Source organism: Passer domesticus, chromosome 1 (assembly GCF_036417665.1).
Source record: "Passer domesticus isolate bPasDom1 chromosome 1, bPasDom1.hap1, whole genome shotgun sequence".
NCBI classification, from domain to species: Eukaryota; Metazoa; Chordata; class Aves; order Passeriformes; family Passeridae; genus Passer; species Passer domesticus.
Window position 1 is genome coordinate 34,901,883 of NC_087474.1, and position 20,618 is coordinate 34,922,500.

At 38.4% G+C, this 20,618-nt stretch overlaps 1 long non-coding RNA gene across 1 annotated transcript in view; it reads left to right on the top strand.

The window, feature by feature from the left end:
* LOC135296976 (uncharacterized) overlaps nt 1-20,618 on the top strand; it is a 63,715-nt gene that overhangs the window by 35,722 nt on the left and 7,375 nt on the right. Inside the window, exons 4-6 of the long non-coding RNA XR_010358977.1 lie at nt 704-817; nt 1,069-1,208; nt 6,117-7,645. This is a non-coding gene — a long non-coding RNA (uncharacterized LOC135296976). The remainder of the gene's footprint in view (nt 1-703; nt 818-1,068; nt 1,209-6,116; nt 7,646-20,618) is intronic.

Genomic DNA, 20,618 nt, shown 5'->3' on the forward strand with positions numbered 1-20,618 from the left:
AAATGAAGTTTTACACTCTATCTTTCACTTAGTTGTGGTTAGCAGAACAAAGAGTTCTTTTAAAATAGGTAATTGCATTTTCCTGCCTGTAATTCCTTCTCCCTGTTGAGTGAACAGAAGTGTGACAGGGACATACCTTGAGTGACAAACATTGATCTCTGGAGGCAGGATGGGCAGTTCTCTATTTCTGATTAATGACGTTCTTCTTCTTCTGGCAATCTTTGAAAAGTAAGTCTTTGGCAAAATGAATTTTTTCAATTATGTTTAAATTTGTGAATAATGTCACCACTATTGAAAAACTATGGCTATGCTCATAATCTGTAAGGCTGTTTAACCAGAAAAGCATGTTCTATCAGGTGGAGATGAATACCATTATTACTTTTATAAGATAATAGAGCCCTGAGTTTTTCTAGCTCCGTGCATTAGCCTGAAATGAACTTTCTTGCTCAGTGGTTTCATTTGTATCATCATTTTCAGTCACTAAACCATAAAAAATACACACTCCAATTCCCCAATCAGTTCTGAGCACTTTCTGAATTAGAAAAAGACTTCATGTTTAATTTCTCAACTATTATCTTCCTTCACTTAAACTATTGGCTTATTTTATGTATTAGCTATTAAGACTTTAGTCAGGTTTGATGTTTTTTGATATATTTTCAGTTTTTTCTCTCATGAGTGTTTTGCCTTTCTCTGATATCCACAGGGACACTCTCAGCCCTGGCAAATTGCTGCCTCTGTTAAAGCTTGATCAACATGTAGTTATATCAACATGAGAAGAATGTGAGGTGGTTGGGTTGCAATTTCTTTTCCAGTGGAGGTACGTTATCAGTTCCCACATACACCCTTTATAGACAGACTGACTGCTGCAGCTTATCCTGCTGTTCTGTAAGGGAATTAACTCTTAGAAGGTGAGGACCAGAAATGGCTCAAGCTACTCATGCTTTCCTGACTTCTGTAGAGTAGTATAATGTAGTTTTGGTGTGTAAACATGTTCCCCTAAGCCAAAAGCTTGAAAGCTGATCTTGCCTCATTGTGTTTCTCCTCTGCTTCCCTTCACCCCTCTTTCAGGCCACGTGTACGAAGTGCGTGGATCACAGCATGCCGCGCATCGGGTGTCTCTGACAGCTGGCGACGCACTTGCAATGCTTGCATAGCACCAATATTTCCAAATGCGAGAGAGAGCCCAAAGATTTCAAAGGTTTCATAAGGTTTGCTCATAAATTCTGTTTTACTCCAGGTGGTGTTTCCATGTGTATAAAAGTCTGAAAAATGTAATTCTTATTTTCAAAGTGAATAGATGATCAACCCTGAAAAGCAGACACTGCACTGACCACATACCAGTGCTTTTTGAAGAGTATTCTGGGAACTACTGCCTTTTTTTTTCCCAACACATATAGTATAGTTTCTCTTTTAATTTTATATAAAATTTGTTGTGCTATTTATGAAGAAGTTATTGGGTTTTTTTTTTTTTTTTTTTAATTGGAAAATTTCTGTGATAAGAATTAACTGCAATGAAAGCAAGTAAACCCAACATGATAAATTCTGAAAACTATACTTCCCATTCCTCTTTTTATTGAAAATAATGCCTGTTCTTTCTTGTATTTCACCTCTGTATAGTAATGTGTTTCTTCATATTGCAAGTTATTTTTTCAGTATTTTCAACTATTGTTATATGTATATTTTAAAAATATAATTTATATGTTGATTTCTCTGATGGCAGCAAATGGAAATCCCAGCTGAGTTTCTGCCTTCAATATGCTGATTACTAGTAAAGTAAAGTAAAATCAGATGTTTTTTTTCTTGCAGTGCACTATCTACTTTAACTATTTAATATATTTCCTTTAAAAGTGTTTACAACTTATTGAACAAATTCTGCCTTGATTTGGGGGAGTTGTTGCAACACACAAATAACATATTTTTTTCCCTAAGTATTCAATATTTAATATTTCCTGTAATTTCAAAGTCTTTTGCTTTAACTATAGCAATCTGAAGTTCAAACCATTGAAAAATAAAATTTAGATTAAGTGAGATAGATTGTTTTGGATAATAATTAAGTGTTTAGTTTTGTTATTCAATCAGGGCATGACAGACACATGCATTTATTGATGTAATACTGCTGACTAGAAGAATCAATGCATACAGAAAGACCACTGCAAGCAGCAGTTGCACTGTCAACAGATTAAAATCAAGGAACAATTTTTAGTATGTTTCTATTAATTGACTAAATAATAATTTTGCTTAGAAGGATTTTAATTACACTTAGTGTCCTTATTATGCACTTACACAGACTAAATGTTCATGATCTGCCAGTAAAATATGGTTAGAGACAAAAGAAAATGGGAGAATAGCAGAAAAGGCATTCAAAAAGAGTAGTAAGTAACCCAAAGACATGATGCTTGTGTAATTCTCACAGTAAAATTTTGAATGTGATGTATGACTAACTAGATTTTCACTACAGAATTTCTGGGAGGTTTGTTGAGGTTTTTTGTACAAAATAATATCAGCCAATATATATACACAGAGGTTATCTTGATTTTAGTCAAGTATGCAGCACCCAAAAGATCAAGCTAAAGCTGTGTGTCCAAAATCAGCTCTGTTGCTTTATGGAACATCTTCTGCTCTGAGCAAGGAAGTATTTGACTACGCCAAGGTTATACAGTCAATTACCAGGCTGCCAAGGCTTACATCCTGGTGCTTGTCTTTTACTGAAAGCTATAGTATTTCCATAGATCATGCTCCTTGAAAAAGTTGTTTTAATAATTTGTTTCAGAAAAAAAAAACAGGCAAAAATCAATTAAAAAGTCACATGCTGAGTGAAATATATTTCTATTTATTCCATGCTTTTAACTGAACTCTGGGACAGAAGAAAAACACACATTAAGAAATGATGCTAATGAATGAATATAAATCAGTATGAGAGAGAGCAATTCTTGTGACTGATCTAAGGCAGAAGACTCATTTTGCAACTGGGGATGGGGGGACAGAGATCCTATTAAAAAGCCCAGATTGTGACTGGGACACCACAGGGAGAGACATCTCCATCAGACAAGAAAATGAATCTTGTACGCAGTTCCAAACCATGCACAGTCCGGATGATACAGCAGAGAATAACCCTTCCCAGAATTCTTGGAGAGCAGGGCAGCATAACCCAAGCAGACTGTCATTCTCCAAGCAAATAGAAAGTGCTTTGTTAATTTTAAGTAGGAGTCGAGTGCAGCTGCAACAGCCGCCTTATCTTGGAAAGAAAAGTCAGGATCGGCAGAGGGTAAATGGGGAAACTTGAGCCTTATTTTTGAAGGTGAGACTAGGCAAAGGTGAAGAGGGCATGTGTTTGCCTTATCTCCCAGCTGCCGTGGAAGGAGCTGTCTTGCTGCAGAAGTGTGAAATTTGGAGTGCAGCACTTGCAAATAGTAGTCGATACTGAAAAGGGAAAGTCTGTAGGCACAGCAGGGTCGCAGGCTTTGGCAGACATCTGTAGGCAGAAAAGGCCTTTGGTTTTTCTGTATGAGTTGTTAGCATTGGGCAGAGCTGGTCATAAGCTGCTTGTGCCAAAAAGGTATTGCCAAAAACCTCCCTAAGGACACAGCGGGTATTTTCATCCACAAGTAAACATTTACAAGCAGACTGCACCTCCAGAATTAATTTCAGTGGTGGCAAACGTGCTGTCTTCAGCACTGCATAGCAGATCAATGTAATAAACTGCTTTATACATATATTAACCTGCAAAGAAAAAACAACCAAGTAAACCTGGCTGGACATAGATGAAATGTGGAGTTTGATTAAATTATTTGAGAAGTCCTAAAGATATTATCACAGAATGACCAGGAGACTGCTACCCAGCTCCAACTTGACAATGAAAGAGTCAAGTTGCAATTTTATCTGCATTTTGAAAGTAAAAGGACAGAGATTCATAAGGTGGCACATTAAAGTACAGGAAAGTAAATACATGAAGCAGAGACAAGCAAATGAGTCCAAGCTGGTAGCAAGGAAATTGCTGTGCTCCTAAAGCAAAACAGGTATGGATTTGTTAAGACAGGCTGCAAAAATAATCCAACTCCATTTGTTGCATACCAGCAGCAGACTGCTGCTGTACAGCAATCTGTCTAGAAAATTAAAGGAAGATTTTCAGTCCACCCACCAGCTGGTTTTTAAAAGGAAGACGGCAAGGGAATCTCTTGTGAAGCTTGATACAGATACTCCTTCATAAGGATGAATAGCAGTTCCACCTTGCTGCACCACTTGAAAGCAAAAACAGGGATGGAGTGACTTACTGTGTCACCTGAGTTGCAAACTGATTGTCAGCAGCTCAAGGGTACATCAAATTAACTGCTTACTTCAGATTAGAACACTGTGGGTAAGTGAGATTTGATCAGACCCTTATTATTCTTCTTATGCATCTGGATTCTTTGGTTCTTTGCATCCTGTCAGCACTGTCTAGATTCTATTAGGGCCAGGACCTTCTTTTCCATTTTCTCTTCTCCATTTCAAACCTGTCAGTCATTCTTCACACCTGTTGGGGAAGGCTGTTCCTTGGGGATTGAAGCACCAGGAGTGGGGCCCTGGTCTGCTTGTGGAGCCAGCAGTACAGGCAGCGGGGCAGCTACAGTCAGCCTGCAGCCCCCATCACCAGCCATACCTTTACTGGGACACAGGGACAGCCTCAATCCACAGGATCAGGAATGTGGCCCACATAAATGGTCCATGGCCAGGCACAGATCAAGGCAATAGGCACTTTTTTGGCTACAAGGCCAGCTTTTCCCTAGTTCTCTGCTTGCCAGCTTATGTGGGCAGGTGGGTCTTTGAGTTTCCAGTACTACATGAATAACAATGCTTTCTGCTGAAATTATAATGTGTATTTAGAGCTTAAATTGCTGATAGCTCTTTGAGGAAATTCTGGCTACAAATTAAGCACATTCTGGTTTGCCACAGGCTATACTTTATTGGACATGAATTTAAGTAGTTTGCAGAGGAGTACACTTGAGCTGTACAAATATTGGATACCCTGACTGTCAATCTTACAGATTACTGGGATTTTCAAAATAAAAAGCAAACTATTAACCATTTGTAAACTTAAACTCTGAATCATATTTAGGGTTGCCAAGTTAAAGACTAGAACATGTGAAACCAGCATTTTCTGTACTTATAATTCATTCAACCTTTGGATTCATAAGCCAAATATGATCATATTATTTGAAACTGATGTCAGAAATGCAGGTGAATCACAGAAAGATGAAGCAAACCACTAAAGTGATTACATGGGTAGATACAGCAAACCACTAGATTTGGCTTTTGGAGCATCCCATTTCCTTGTGAAAATGATACTGTCCATAACTACTGTAGAAAATGATGCTTGAAAAAGCTGTACTACTACAAGAATTAGTCAATTAGACATGATTATTTTTTCTTTTTACATCAGAAGGATGCAGATTGTGGAGGAATAGTGCTTTATTTGAATACCAGGAAGGAGGGAGATAAGGGCTTTGATTCAAGTATTTTGAATGAGAAATTCTCAGGCATCGAGCACAGAATTGAGCAGCCTTAACAGTGAGATAACTACTCTTGAATGCAGCAGCAGTGGAATTATTGCCACCTGACAAAGCTGGTGTTGATGCTTCAAGGCAGCATCTGTAGGCTCAGGCTGCATTTCAAAGCAACTCAAACACCATCAGCTAATAAATCCACCAAGATGTGAAATTTTGAATTATGTTAATGTTGTCGGCTAGCATGATGTGTTTGGGAAAGGAACTTAGAAGTAATTGCCTCCCAAAGGGGTTTTCCTGTAAACCCCTGGGGTTTGCTATAACCCCTTTTCTGTAAACCCCTTGGGAGCACATTTTATTCTGAATTTCACATGGAGGACTGTAACTTAAACTATGAAAGAACAGATTTCTTTCATTTGCTCTTTCTTTAAAGCATCGTAACAGATCCTGTACGAAGAAAGGTCAGGCAAAATGGGATTTAGAATCTTATACACCCTATGTAATTTAAGTGCTTTTGAAAAGCCTGCTTATTTTAAAATTTATTTATTAATGGGTATCAGAAAACTTCATAAAACTAACAGACCTTAAAATAACAGCTTTGGGGAATATCTCAGTAACTTGTGTTTTGCACAGCAGGAGGTATCTGTTGAGTCAGAGAGAACAACTTTCCTGAGGTGACAGCCTGCACAGCAGTGGAAGGTCACATTTTTGCATCCATTCTCTTCCACTATAGAGATACACGAATCTTGGTAGAAGACTGACACCTGTCTGCAGGATGAGACCAGGTACCAATTTCCGACTTCTTTCAGTGGTTTTTAAAGGCTTTCCTCCAGATAACTAGGCTACTGTATTTACTATGCCATGAAAGAATTTTTACCAGTACAGTTTATAATGCAGTTGGAGATACTGGATTACTTGGCATTTCAGTGCTGTGCATGATGAGAGATTAGAGGTATAGGGGGTAGATGATGCAGTTCTTTATTGTGTTAAAGATGATTTCCATGCAATGTATTTTGCACTATAAAAATACTAATGGGTGCAGGTAAAACATGATTAGCAATTATAAATAACATTTTCAAAATCAAATAAAACCCTCATCTATTAAATCAATAAGCAGTGACTTGAATTATCTGATTCTGAGGATTAGTTCTGTAAGCCAGCTTACTGTTCTGATCTGTAGAGAAAAAGGAAACTCAAATGCTGTATTAAGATATGTTCCTCTCTGAGCAATAAACTTGAGTGCGTCAGAAAATCAAGTCTGACCTGAGGTTTTTGAAGCTTTTGATCTGTTAGGTTCTGATGGCAAAAAAATCCCTTATTTAATTTAGGAAGCAAATTCTACATGTTCCAATAATTCTTTAATTGAAATACAACTGAGTACAAAATGTGAATTTATTTCAGTAGCAGGAAAATTAACCAGAAAACCTTCTTGGCATATGAATATGAGCAACCTTTTCCAGTAAAGATATTTCCTTTAAATCATGGGATAACATGCAATTATTATAAGAGTTTGGCCAGATGTTTGTTTTGAAAAGGGCTATTTGTTCTTAAACTGAGACATGAGACCAGCTCTGTTGTTAGAAAATAACCTCCGAGTGAATGAGGTGAGTTATTTCAGCAGACAGAGAGCAGATGCACCGCAGATGAAATCATTGCCCTGCACAAAAACTAAGCAATGTTATATGATATGCAACACATTGTCCTGGGACTCGTACAGTATGAGGGGGCTCTTGCATTACTTGTAACTTCTCAGGTCCACTCTGGATGTAGACACTGATGAATAGTTTCCTACTAAAAAGACTTAGATGCAAAAAAATTGAGGTGACTGAATATCTAACTTTAGATAAGCATGAATATTACTGAAAGCAAACATGTAAATATGCATTTGTGTATTCCAAAGTACATTTGCATATTGTTTTGGTTATGTTTAAAGGAAAAATAAAATGCAAATATAACGCAAATTCTATATTTCTTTCAAATGCCTATAGAGTCCTTAGCAGTGAAGTATTGTATTCTAGCTGTGACCTCTGCTCAGTAAAATCTGTTTCCTGTTGTCTTTCTGCGCTGTGATGGCTCTTCTACATGATGCTGAGGCTTTGTGTTCAGTCAAGGTATCAGAGTCTTGAAAAATGTCTTGATATTTTCTGTTCAAAAAATAACTGTAGGTAAGTCAATAATAGGTTGATTAGCCTTCTCTGGGGATGTACCTTTTTAGTGTCTATTGATTTCTTCTTCTAGCTGCAGCACAAAAAAAATAAAATTACAGAAACAATATGCCTAATTTGTTGATTCTCACTTAAGCAGCCTACAAAACTGGAAATGAATATTCCTCTGGTTCAAGAGGGATGATTAAATTTTAGAATTAACCCTTTTACCTGTCCTGAAGTCTTTCACTTTCATTTTGTTGTGTATTCATTTTATCTCTGGGCAATACGGTGGCAGGGGGGCGGAATATCAATCCACTTAAAAACTTTTTTTCATACAGTCCCATTATTTCAGCTTTATCTTGCTGATCAGGTCTGCGCTGTTGTGTACAGACTCTCTGTTTCTCCCATTATATTGTCATCACATTAAAAGTGAAGAAAACCAAACCCCAAAAGGGAAACTCAGACAAAAAGAGGTGCCTTGCATTTCTTTGAGGTCTTTACTTAGTCCACCAAGTAACTTCTTTCCCTGTAGCAGCTGAAAGATATTTTTGTGGCTTGTGTGGCTCTGTACAACCCTAAGAAATAGCAACATAGTCCAGAGAAGAGCTTTTCCTGCAGTCAATCACTCACTCACACTGACAATCCCAGTTCCTGGCTGTAGGGGACACCTATAAGAAATTGTGTTTTTCCTGTCCTCTCCTGGGAAGGTGTTTGAGGACAAGAGCTGCTGACTGAGCACTGGCTGCCGGGGAAGAGGGGATGTGAGGCCCTTGCTTGGCTTACCCTCCCATGTGTCCTTCAGCACCTTTCAGGTCTCTCCAGCAGCAGGCAGACCTGTGGGAAGGCTTGCTGGGGAGCACCACGTAGGAAGTGTGGGGAGGAAAATGGGGAGGACTCTAACCCTGCTGAGCTGTGTCTTTAGTGGCCCACCATCATAATTTCTGTTGTATGCTGTTGTACTTAATATATTTGTTTTCCCCTTTTTGTCCCAGCCTGAAGCACTGTCAACATGCTGCTTTTCCACCAAATTAATTGTTTTCCAATGGTTTTGCTTATATGAAGTCCCTTCTGGGCTCATCCAGGTTCACTTCAGAACAAGGGCATTGGTATGCTATAAATGCTGTCAAACGCTTCCTGACAAGTGGCAACATCTTATTTCTCAACCCTGTGTTATTTTTAAACTTCTCTTTTTCTCTGTTTATGATGAAAAATACATTTGTGACTTTTCCTAAACTGGTTTAGGACTTCTGGCTGAAGTCAACCCTCTCCAGATTTATTCTAGCATAAGCAACATCAAAGTCAGACCTCGCTCTCATTTGCTGTGTGATTGTTATACTTCTGTTCATTATTTTCTCTTCCTCACCTTTTTTTCTTTAATATTATTATCTATAACCAAGAGTAGATTCAAGTTCTTTGAAGAAAAAAGTATTTTCTTAGATGAATTTGTACAATCTCCAACATAAATTTTGGCTGTCTTATTATCTTTGTTAATGCCTACATTACTATGTAATATGATGTAAAAACAATAAAAATACAATAAAAAAATAGAATACAACTGGTAGTGAATGCAATTGACTGCCCTAGAGAGGGAAAGTTTTCATTAAATTTCTGAACCAGGTTTTGGGAATCTTGTTTTGATCTTCCTTCTCTCACTTAGGTAAGGATATATATTCATCTTTAGAACATGGTCAGAAGACCTTGTACATAGGCAGCCAGGGAAGCTCCAGTTTTACCTGTCACACCTACCTCATCTCATCCCTTCTGGCACTGTTTCAGTGTCATCTGCCCTCTATTTCTGCTCTATATATGTGTGTGTATGTATATATATATCTGCCCAGAAAACATTCCTCAACTATTGTTTGCCCTCTTCTCTTGGAGCATTTAATGTAAAAGCTTGCCTAAAATACCTAATAAAAAACAAACAGTAGGAAGGTAGAGAAATATAAATCATAGATGCAGTTATCTTGCTTATTTACTGACTGAAATGAGTTGAGGGAAATTCTGCAGTAGGTCAGGTTGGGATTTGACAGTAGGGGTTGTAACTTCTCTTACACTGCTCAGAGGTTTACTTGGAGCTGTGGGTTTCGATTTGTCCCATGAAGAGTTTCAAAACTGTTCAAAAATTATTATTGTCTTCTGCCTTCCTCAGCCCGAGTTTAGCTTAGTTCTTTCATAGCATTATTCCTCCTTACAGTTTTGTGGTTGTTGTTTGGGTTATTTTGTTCTTTTTTAAAGCAAACAGAAAGCTGGGTATAGACTTTTTCATATAGTAAGTGAAACTGACTTTTTTCCCCTCTCAGACAGTTTCTACCTATGCTAAATCAGATTTTCATCAAAACCAGAATGTTAACCTGTTTATGTTTTTTCAAAGACTTTTCATTTCTAGGGATAAAAGATCATGTCACACCTGGCATGTCAAACAAGCCATGTCCTTCTGTTTTAAAAGGATTAAATCTTTTCTTCTTTTGTCTGTGCCTGTGACTTTTAGTGAGCACAGCATTCTGTGCATAGATCCACTCTGAAAACAGCGACCTTCAAGATGCATCGTCCGCATGCACTTTCATAATTTACTCTCCTTCCTCTCTTCCAGGGTCTCTTTAATCTCTTGGGGTTGTGTAAGCGAGCAGGCATAATGCCATATACCTGTGCTCAGTGTGGGAGGAGGGAGGATATGTGTGTACATCCATCCTAAAGCTCTTGCTAACTGAGAAGTGTTTGAACTTGAATATCTATGGCAATGTGCTCAAGGATGGCACGTCTGGAAGAATTCCAGCTACCTTTTTTCTCTTGAATCACACCACACAAACTTTGCTCCTCAAAGTTTGCACCAGCCATATATTGTGAAATATCAAATTTCTGCAATATTTTATCTTTTTTAGCAGACGCACAGATGCAACACAATAGAATGAGAAGGATTTCAGAAATACCAAACAACCACAAAACCATAATCTTCCCACTTATGCAGACATTTCTCAGGCATTGAGAATAATTATAGATTAAATTAGTTCAAGTATTTACCAAGAGCCATTTAAACATGGAATGTGCTTCATCTTCAGCTGCTGGAAGAACCAGTGGTATTCTGTCCCTTGTAGTTTCAGATTACCATATTCCTAAAATTAGAACCATAAAAATCAAACCGTAACCAGAGAACCATGCAAGCTAGTAAAAAAGATTTTTAATTGAAAGGGCACTTTGAAATCCCTGTGCTGAAAAGAACTGAAATAATTTACGTGAGTCTTGGAGGAGAGGGAAGGAGGAACTATTTCCAAGAAGAGTTGTTCTTCCAATAACAAAATATAATCAAAACTACTGTTTCACATCTAGAATTTACAATCTGGCAGCAGCCTGCTATGAGCCATATAGACAGTAATGAAAATAATTGGTTACGCTCTTTAATGCTGTACAGCCACTTTCTGCTCTAAAATAGCAGCAGTAGCTGCCCCCCTGACCGAGTAAGTGGCAAATAAATGGGGAGGATTGCTTTATTTTGTGTGCTGTAGAGACCATCTAGCAACATTCTTACTTCCCTCTCCTGGTGGTTGGTATATCAAAGAAAAGAAAAGAGCTGAAGGACAGGAATTCTCTGACAGGGATTATTTAAAGAGTTTTCCAGTTTCTGTAACCTACAAGAAGCTTCTTCTGGTTAAAGGGGGCAATCCTGAGCAACCAGCAGCTGTGGCAGTCATGAGTACAGGTGGTGGGCAGCTTTCATCTTCAGGGTCCATCCTAACTGAAGAATTAGAAACACTGAAAAATGGCAGAGGATTCATCCCTGGTTACTCTTACAGACATATTCCTAAGAAGCTGAGCTTAATATCTCTCCAAAATGAAGGCAGTTTGAATAAGACTCCTTCAGCAATTCTTAGGAAAATAACGCAGAATTTACTTCCACTGAGAATTAACAACTTGAACCTTAATATGATATGACTGGACTCTATAACCACTGTTTTTCTTTTTGATTTTTTTTTAAATTTGGTTTTAGCCTGCTTACTGATCATGAATCATAACTTTGTTCCAAGAGGAAGACAAGATCCCACACTTTTTTGCTTTTCAGAGACTTTTTCAGTGACTTTCAGACTAAGAGCCCTCAGGACTTACTGAATCTCATAAATACAGTCTCACTTTGAAGTCAAGACTAGAGGAGTTAACTGTAAGCCCAAGTGAAATGCTCACTTTTTTTTCCTTGAATATGAAACTTTATATTATATCTAGGGATCCTGCTACTTTATTGGAGAATTGAAGCAAGCACTGCTGTAATTAATTCTTTCAAAGAAGCAGCAGAGAGCTAGGCCACATATGACTTCTGTCATCTCAGAAAAATCTAGCAGAGAATTAAGCTTCTAAGCCAAAGGTCAAATATGTCACCTGTAAAGTGGGCATTCTTAGGAGGAAAAAAGCAAAGCTTGACCTTGGGGTTTAGAGACCTGGGACACTGGAAATAAATTATGATCAAAAATATGTACAAATTTCTAAGCAGAACTGACCAAAAGAGCACTCATCACCTAAAAGGTCTTTGATATTTACAGAAACAAGAATTGACAGACAAATGAGGAAAACCAAAATATTCAAAGAAAGTAACTTCTAGTTCTCTTAGGCTTTTAATCTGGCCCACACACGAATTAAAATCTCTATTGTGACTTAAATTCAAAACACTGTAGAACATGAAGCTATACTGAACAGGATTTTCAGGTGTACCTTTGAGAGGCAGTGATTTCTAGGCAGGAGGCATTGTCATTCCTTATTTTTCAATGAAAGTGGACCCATAAATGTTTTCTCTAGAAAGAGAAAACAACTATCAACAACTGTGAGTACACAATTCAACCTGGAGGAGGTTGATTATCTATATTTGACATTGGATTAGTTACAAATAAATGAGGCAGAGACACATTGAGGATAAACAATATAGCGATACTTGAACTTCTAAATGGCAGAAAGCAAGACAGAAATTTAAGATCTGCTAGGACTGGGGAGAAAGAGAGATTGAATATAAAGGACAGAGACATTTGATGGTGAAACAGTATCTAGGAAGTGAGATAGGAAATGGAGATTGTTTCCTTGCCCAGAAATATGAGAACTAAACCATTTTCTGGCAGCAAAAAGAGCCAGAGTACAGAGCAGAAACTGGATGGGCTTCAAGAGCTTGAATGAATAGCGGGAGGGATAATAGAAGAAGATTGCAGGGTATGCAGCATGTGCAGAAAGCATTCCGAGGCACAGGGGACAGGGAGAGGCTCTGAGAAGGGAGCAGAGATGCAGGCAGACATTTATGGTATTTCAGATACTGTATGCAGGCAAGGGAATAATGAACAGTACAGAAGGAATTATTTAATAGATCCTGGATGGGCTGTCCAAAGAAAGAATGAAGAAAACAAAAATACTGCAAGAAGGTGGAAAAGATGGAAGTGGGAGGGAGGGGGAACATGAGGGCCAGGAAATGTGGGAGGTATTTAAAAATAAGTGAAGGAATGGGAGAGGCAAATAAGGACAGTAAGAAGAGAGGGAAGGAGAAGTTTTACTATAATCTGTAAATATGAACCCACTGAAAAAAGTGATTTATCTAAAATAAACCCAAAACAAATACAGTATCAATACACAATATTATATACAGTTTATTACATCTTTTATCACCTAGCCCCTAAGCTCTTTGCAAAGCTGGAATAAATAGCATTTGAATTCTCTGCATAATTTGTCTCAGAAAGGCAGTCAATAAATTGACTATTTAAACAATATTCCTAATCTATTAAGTCAAATCCCAGTTTATGGATTTTGTTAGGTACAGTATTTTGTTGCAACATCTGTGCAGATAGACTCCAGTCTGACAAAATGAACCACATCTCTTTGTGGCCTGTGGTAAATTTCAAAGTTATGCTACAATTTATTACTATATTTTAAAATTATATAATACAGAAAAAGAAATCAAACACAATCTCTCAGCTGATGTACCCCACAGGCGAGGAAATGCGTCACACGGCTCCTATGTCTCCGGTGGTATGAATTATTTCAGCCTGCTGGAGAAGAAGAAAAGAGTAGGCAAAGAGCAGTAAAACTAAAGAGTGAAAACCAGGCATCTTTGTTGGCCACAGCCCAAGCAGACTCTATGGGTCTGGTGCATAGATGGTTGCGTTGTGTTCTCTGGCCTGTCATGCATGTGGTCAGACCAGACAGTCTCTACCAATACATTTGGTAGAAGATAACACGGAAGATAAGAAGTTATCAATGAGAACTGGTATACAAGAAAGAGAGTAACAAACATGAAAACTAATGTTAGTACTTATCTGTTAAAAACCTGATTTTTATTAATAGATTTAAAGTAACTTTTCCAGTAAACTAGTGAAAAGTTTCATTATTCCCTTTACAAATGGGAAAACTATGCTTAATATTTCAATATGTTATAAATTACTGGCTAATACCATAGCCAATCGTATCAAGGACATTCTTCAGCAAGTTACAGAAGCACAAGGTGTCACTTGATTACCATCAGGGTAGCTTTTGATTGCTTGATTCTTTCCAGTCTTTAATGGTGACATCTCCAGCCATATTTTTGTTGGCCTGTTTATGTATGGTTACATCCATTGAGGATTAAAGAATTATTAACATATTTTCTTGAACAGATTATATTTGTTCTTGGCATCTGTTTGAATACTGGCTGGAATGGTTTCCTGGTTGGCTTTGGAACACAAACTGCTTGGGCAGATAGGGGGTAGATTTCTCATGACTGTTTTGTCCTCAGAATGCCTCACAAAGCAAGAATTTCCAAACCATCAGACATAAATCTCTCTCTCTTCCTTTACCAGCAATATTAATACATTTTGAAATAATAGAGGTTCAAAAGTTCACTAGGAAAAAATTGGTTTCATTACTCATTGAAAAATCTTTTATTCGTATGTAGCTGTAATTTAACATCATGTTAACATCAGCAGTGTACGTAACACAGTAAATGGTCACGTGTTTTTACTAAAACTCCAGCTAATTCTAATCTAATTAGTAAAACACGTTGATGATTTCTACAGCTTTCTGCATCACGTTCTTGTTGGTTTGCTCAGGCTTCTCCAAGCCATTTTTGTTTGAATTGGGATGCTGGTAGTTTTCCTTGAAATACAGATGTCCTGAGTGACTGCACTAGCTGACTGTGACAGAAAAGATTGTCAGGTTCTTGGCAGCATAATTTCAGAAAATGCACCTGGAAATTTTCATAGTCTTATAATCAAATAAAGAAGAGTTTAAATAGGTTATTTTTAAAAAGGTTTGGGACTTGCTGCTGGAGTTTAGGCTTCTGATTTTAAAGCTGAGAGGGAGAATAATAACCTGCTATAGTAAGAGAAGGATCTGGCATATGTGTTTGTAAAAATCATATTAGATTTCCCGACTAAAATGCAAATTCTGAGCAGGCTTCCTTCCCAAAGGGACACTATCCCTTGCAAGAGCCTTCCGCTAAGCTGTGATTTTGCTCTCTGACTGGAAATAATCCTTCCCTTGTTTTTATACTCAAGCCTGGATTCTTTCTGTGTCTGCTGTGCTGTTCCACTCTCTGCTTCTTTTCTTGTCACAAGGAGGCCAGCAGTTGTGACATTTAGGGGGAAACAGCTCTTGTATAGAGTATATTGCTCCATTTCTCTACCTCCGGTCCTGCTGCTCGCTACAGTGCGGCAGTGCATGGTGCCAGGCTCTCTAACAGATGTAACACATCCAGTTTAAACCTCTTGCTGCAGCTGCAGGGAACAGAAACATCTCCTGAGATAGCAGGATAGGCTTTGCTATCCTTGGGGTGGTCTGGCTGTGACTGGGCCAGCCTTACCGTGGCTGTGCCTGAAATGCACAGGCAGAGCTCCAGCCGTGCTGGGCTCCTGGGAGTGTGCTCACCATGAAGAGGGAGCTTTTGAGAGGGTGGCAGGGGTCTACTTTCTAAAAATCCTAAAAAGGGGATGAGGTGAACAGAGGAAGGACACTGTACTTAGCTAGAAAGAGGCTGGTTTTTTTCTTTGCCTTCACCTCATCATTTCCTTTCTCGCAGTGCAATGCTCGGCAGCCCTCCTGCTGCTGCAGCCTTCCCGAGACCTCTCTCTGTTTCCCTGCTGTTTTGCCTCCGGTGCTGCGGCTTCCCTGCTCGGCACTAGCATCCCGTAGCTGGGAAGAAGCCTTTGGGGAAAGCAGCGGGGCCTCCAGGGCGTTTGCTGGCAGAAATCATCCCCGCGGGCTGTGCCAGCCTCCAGCTGGCAGCTGTGTGCTCCCGGGAGCGTTTGGTGAAACTGCCAAAATACAGATGCTGCAGAGCCATCGGGCTGGAAATTTCCCACAGGAGCTGACCACACTGTTGCTCTTTTACCCAACTAAGCAAGCCTGCCCTGGATGTCTAAATTAGTCCCTTTTGGAAACTTTGCATTTTCCTCCATATAGCAGAAATATAGATTGTAACCAGCAGCCGAAAAATTACCAATCTTTGTAAGAGTACAGTGCTCAAACCAACTTCTGTATTAATCCACTAGGAAAAGATATTAATCTATAACAAGAGCTCTCAATATTTTTAAGCTTTCTCTATGTCCAGTTTCTGCTAAAATACCCTGTTTGTCCTGCCTTGTGTTCAGGGCTGTGGACAGGGGTGAATGATATCGGAAGTTTTCTCACAGAGCAGTGGAGAACCTAGGTAAGTGCAGAAGGAGCAGTGATGGGCAGCGCACAAGATAGGATGGTGAAGCTGATAGATACATTATAGGCTACATAGCACTAAAGCTGGGAGAGACCAGTATGAACTGCAGGACTGGTAGGTATGGTTGGAGCTATCACCAGAAGAGACAGTTCGACTCCAAGATAAAGTGTGTCAGTGTGAATTGTGAGGCACTGTAATTAATGTCAGGCTGAAAGGGCCAGAATAATTTATGAGACTGGGAAGATATAGGGTTGAGAAGCATACTATTAATTAATGTTGAGATGGTAGGCATGCAGGATTGAGGATAAGGCATCCAGATTTAGCCACTTGGAACAGAGGGAAAAAAAAATGAGTCTTTTGTGTGACCAAACAGGTCTGTGCAAGTGTATGTAATTTATGTGAGTTATAGGCTATTTGTCACATTGCAAAACATTGCCTATTTTGAAATGCTAATGACATCTTGCATCACTGGGCCAAATTCTGTTTCAGATATACCGGTGTACTGACAAATTCACCAGGACTGCTCAGACAAGACAGTAAAATGAAAGCAATTGACTTTTTAATTTTCGGAGTCTTATTGCATAGCAATCAGCAATTGACAGCATGTTAGAAACATCTACATTGCAGTTATTAAATCAGATTTTTTTTCTAAGCAACAGAAAACTTCTGAAAAATCCTAATGTCTGCCTGAAATCACTTACATCCATTTTCACTGACGAAGAACCACAGACACCCATGAAATTACTGCAGAATTATATTGATAAAGGGGAACTATTTTCTCGAGAACCATATAGTGCAAAATCAAATCCAAAGGAGATTTAGGCTCCATTTAGTAACCACAGGTAAATCAGAAGGACATTTGAATCCCTTCTACATGAAGGCAAATGGAAAGAGGCACTGTACAAGGCTGAAAAGAGATGCATGCATACTTTCCCCAGCAGTGCCTGCTGTCTCTAGGACCCATCTTGCAGGGGCTGTTGCAGAAAGAGGAAATGCAGTGGTGCTGCAGGGATTGGGCAATGGCTACTGGCTGCTGCTCCCAGAGATCAGCAAAGATCTGTCTAGGATCTGTCTTCTAGGGCAGCATATGGTTTGCTAAACGGTTTTGCAACTGGGGGATGGCACACATCCAGGTGGCTTTCAGTCCCTGCCAGAATTTTAAAGAGATGTTAACAATGTTTACACTTTTCAGTTTTGACAGTCTCTAAAAATTACCTATTTAAACCTTCTCGCCCTCTCTGACAACACAAAATGCAGCTCCTCTTTCAGATGCAAAGTGCCCCAGTGCTTTCTGAGTTCTCATTGCAGGACTCAGAGAAGAGAAATCTGGTTGGCAGTGCCACCACTGCCCCTCTGCCCCACCACTGGAGCCTTAGTCAGCCCTGCAGCTCTCTGCCCTGTACCCATGCCACCCACAACTAAGAGGTGGGAACATTTCAACAAATTCAGTGCCTCAAAGCTGTTTGGGGGAGTAGCAGTGGGATTCTAACAGCTGCTTTTTTCTATTGTTCAGTCTTTCATTAGAAAAAAAAAAAGAGTTTTTTTAGGAGATTCATTAATAAAACAGGTGCAAATGAGAATTTTACTTAATTGTCCAATGTGTTAGTCTTGATAGTCAGCCATCTCCAAAGATAAGGAATTCCCCTTCATTACTAGATCAGGCATTTTCCTCTCATCTTTTCCAAATATACGTAACTCTGCTGTCAAAATGATGAAGACTGATTTGTACAACATTACCAAGAGAGTAGTAATGAAAACCATGGAAAGTAACTCTCTCACTAAGTTTGGAAAAGGAAGATAATAAGGCTTCTGGGAGATGTTGTTGGTGGAATACTGCAGCACACCAGGAGATGTTAAAATTAAATGTAAGGACCAGTGCTTTTTGCAAGGTTAAGGACAGACACCATAGCCAAAAGGTTTAGTTTATAAATGGACATCTGGCAAATATTGATCTACAATAGTATTTAGTGTGTAATGGAAAGTACAGGTTGTTACATGAGCAATCAATAGTTTTTTAGATTATTGATCCTTACAGTGGCTATTGACTGGTTTTTAGGAGATAGCACAGTCTAGTTTTTCATTTAGCTTAGCTTAAAATAATTGGATTGCAAGTGGTGTGCCTTTATATGTGGAAAGGGACTCAATATGCAAATATTGTTTCTCATCATTGACAACATATGAAAAATAAATACTCACTTTTAAGTGTTTTTTCTTCCCTGTTGTGTAGTAGGACTACTCAAATATAATTTTAATAAGATGAAAAATGAAGTTGGCTTCAGAAGAGTGCAGAGGCCACCATTTCCCCTTTGCTGCGTGACTAGAACATTTTTATCAAAAAAATTCTATGAATAAAGTCAGCTGTTAGAGTGAACGCATAAGGGATCTAACTGATTTCTCTAGACATGTCATGTTATTGCTCACTCTCATCCCGACTGATATAATTGTTTGCTTTCTTCTGCAGAGAAAACATGCTGTTGCCTACTGCTTGGGGACTTTATAGAAGTCTCACCAAGTACTCTTGAGTGTACAGGATTTTATGAACTGTAAAATAAGCTGATAATATTTTTTGCTCAGTTAAGCTCTGTGTTGGGAAGGACTGGCATACAAGAAATGTCAGTAAACTACGAGCCAGGTCATGCCTTGAGGTGTTAGTTCTTGTGATTGCTATTTATATTTCAGTGCAGACTGGAGTCTTTCTTTTGACCAAGGCATAATATTCCCACTACAGGCAATTGCCAGCTAATGCTCGAGCCATCCTGTAAATAAGTTAATCCTATGTTTGCATTTGGTTCCTCCTGCAGGAGCTAGAAACAGAACTGAGGTGTTTATAGTACAGACTCAATGCTCATCTCTGCTGACTTTCAGAGTAAATAGTAGTCAAATGTATGCATAGAGCAATGCTATTTATGTTATCTAGACAAGCTGAGAATGCATCATTTTGCTGTACTGTGTATTCCCAGATCCAAGAAAGCAAACCACAAATCTTTCTGCTGTTATCTAGCAAGTAACTCTATACCACTACTAAATCAACAACAGCAGGGAATGGAACTATTTTTCAGGTGTCATATATATCCCAGTGCTCTGTCTGTCCTGAAGGTCATGTGTCAAATCATTCTGGGAACAGATTTTTATCTAGTCTAAAAACATTTATCACTTATAATTTAACTTCCAAGCCAAGCAAACAAAACCCAGTCTAACAGAAGTGTAACAACAATAAAAGTTTTCCATATAAATTTAAATACTGTCATAGAAAATGATGTAATTTGAACACTGCAGAATCAAAAAAATAGTCCAATGAGTATTCTGAGATTTCAGTCTTGATGTTTTAAAATATATTTGTGTAACACACCAGTGGGGGCTATTCTCTGGTACCAGTGCATGCTTTTGTATTTAAGAATTAGGGATTAACATTTCAGATTCAGGTAGGATTACATGGGATATTTGTTTATAATTAAAGATTTCCCCCTTGTTTTGGAGTGAAAAAACTGCAGAAGCCTTCAGTTTCTTATCTTAGTGTTACATAAAGGTGAATTTGACCTACAATGTGAAATATGAAACTGAATCAAAACTACATAAAACTATCTAAAGTTACTTTGGTCGGGATCTAGAGTTAGACCTTTCTTAAATGCATTTTGATTGCAGATGAAGGGCTGCAAACCATTCCTCCCTCTTGGTGATTATTTAGGTGTGGGGTTTGATTTGATCTGGGCCCATCTTTAGTAACTGCTATCAAAACCAAAGATTTTTTTGGAAAAATTGCTGAACTTTCTTGAGTTTTATTGACATCAAACCATCAAACAAAACAGGAAAAAAGAGCTTTGTCATACAGGCAGCATTTTAGTGTTTAGGACACTGAAAGTACTTTAACTTGATGTTTCTTGCTGCTTCATTAGTCTTGCCTTGATTGTAAGATAAAGGTTTATGCAAGTGCCTGTAGAACCTAAAAGGCTGTTAATTGTTTGAAATGTCAACTGAAGCAGCTTTCTTTTAGACTGTGGTCTATTTTAGCATTATAAATTCATTTTGGATGGGAGCTCCTCTATTAGAGAAGTGGTTTGGTTTTTTTCAATCTCTGCCTTCTATGAAGAAAAACCCCTGCATTTTAAGCATTTAAATGACTTCTGGGCAGTAGCTATTTATCTCACAAGACAGTATTTTAGGACATCTTTATTTTCTTTGAGAAACTCTGCAAAAATACAGTATAATGTCATTTATTGCTGGATGTGCATGCAGAGCAATATTGTTCTGTTGCCTGGTAACCAGTGAGAGGGAGGCACTTTGGAAACACTGATAGAAAAAGAGAAAGAGAAAGCTCAACTGCACACACTTGAGTAGAAGACTTATAAA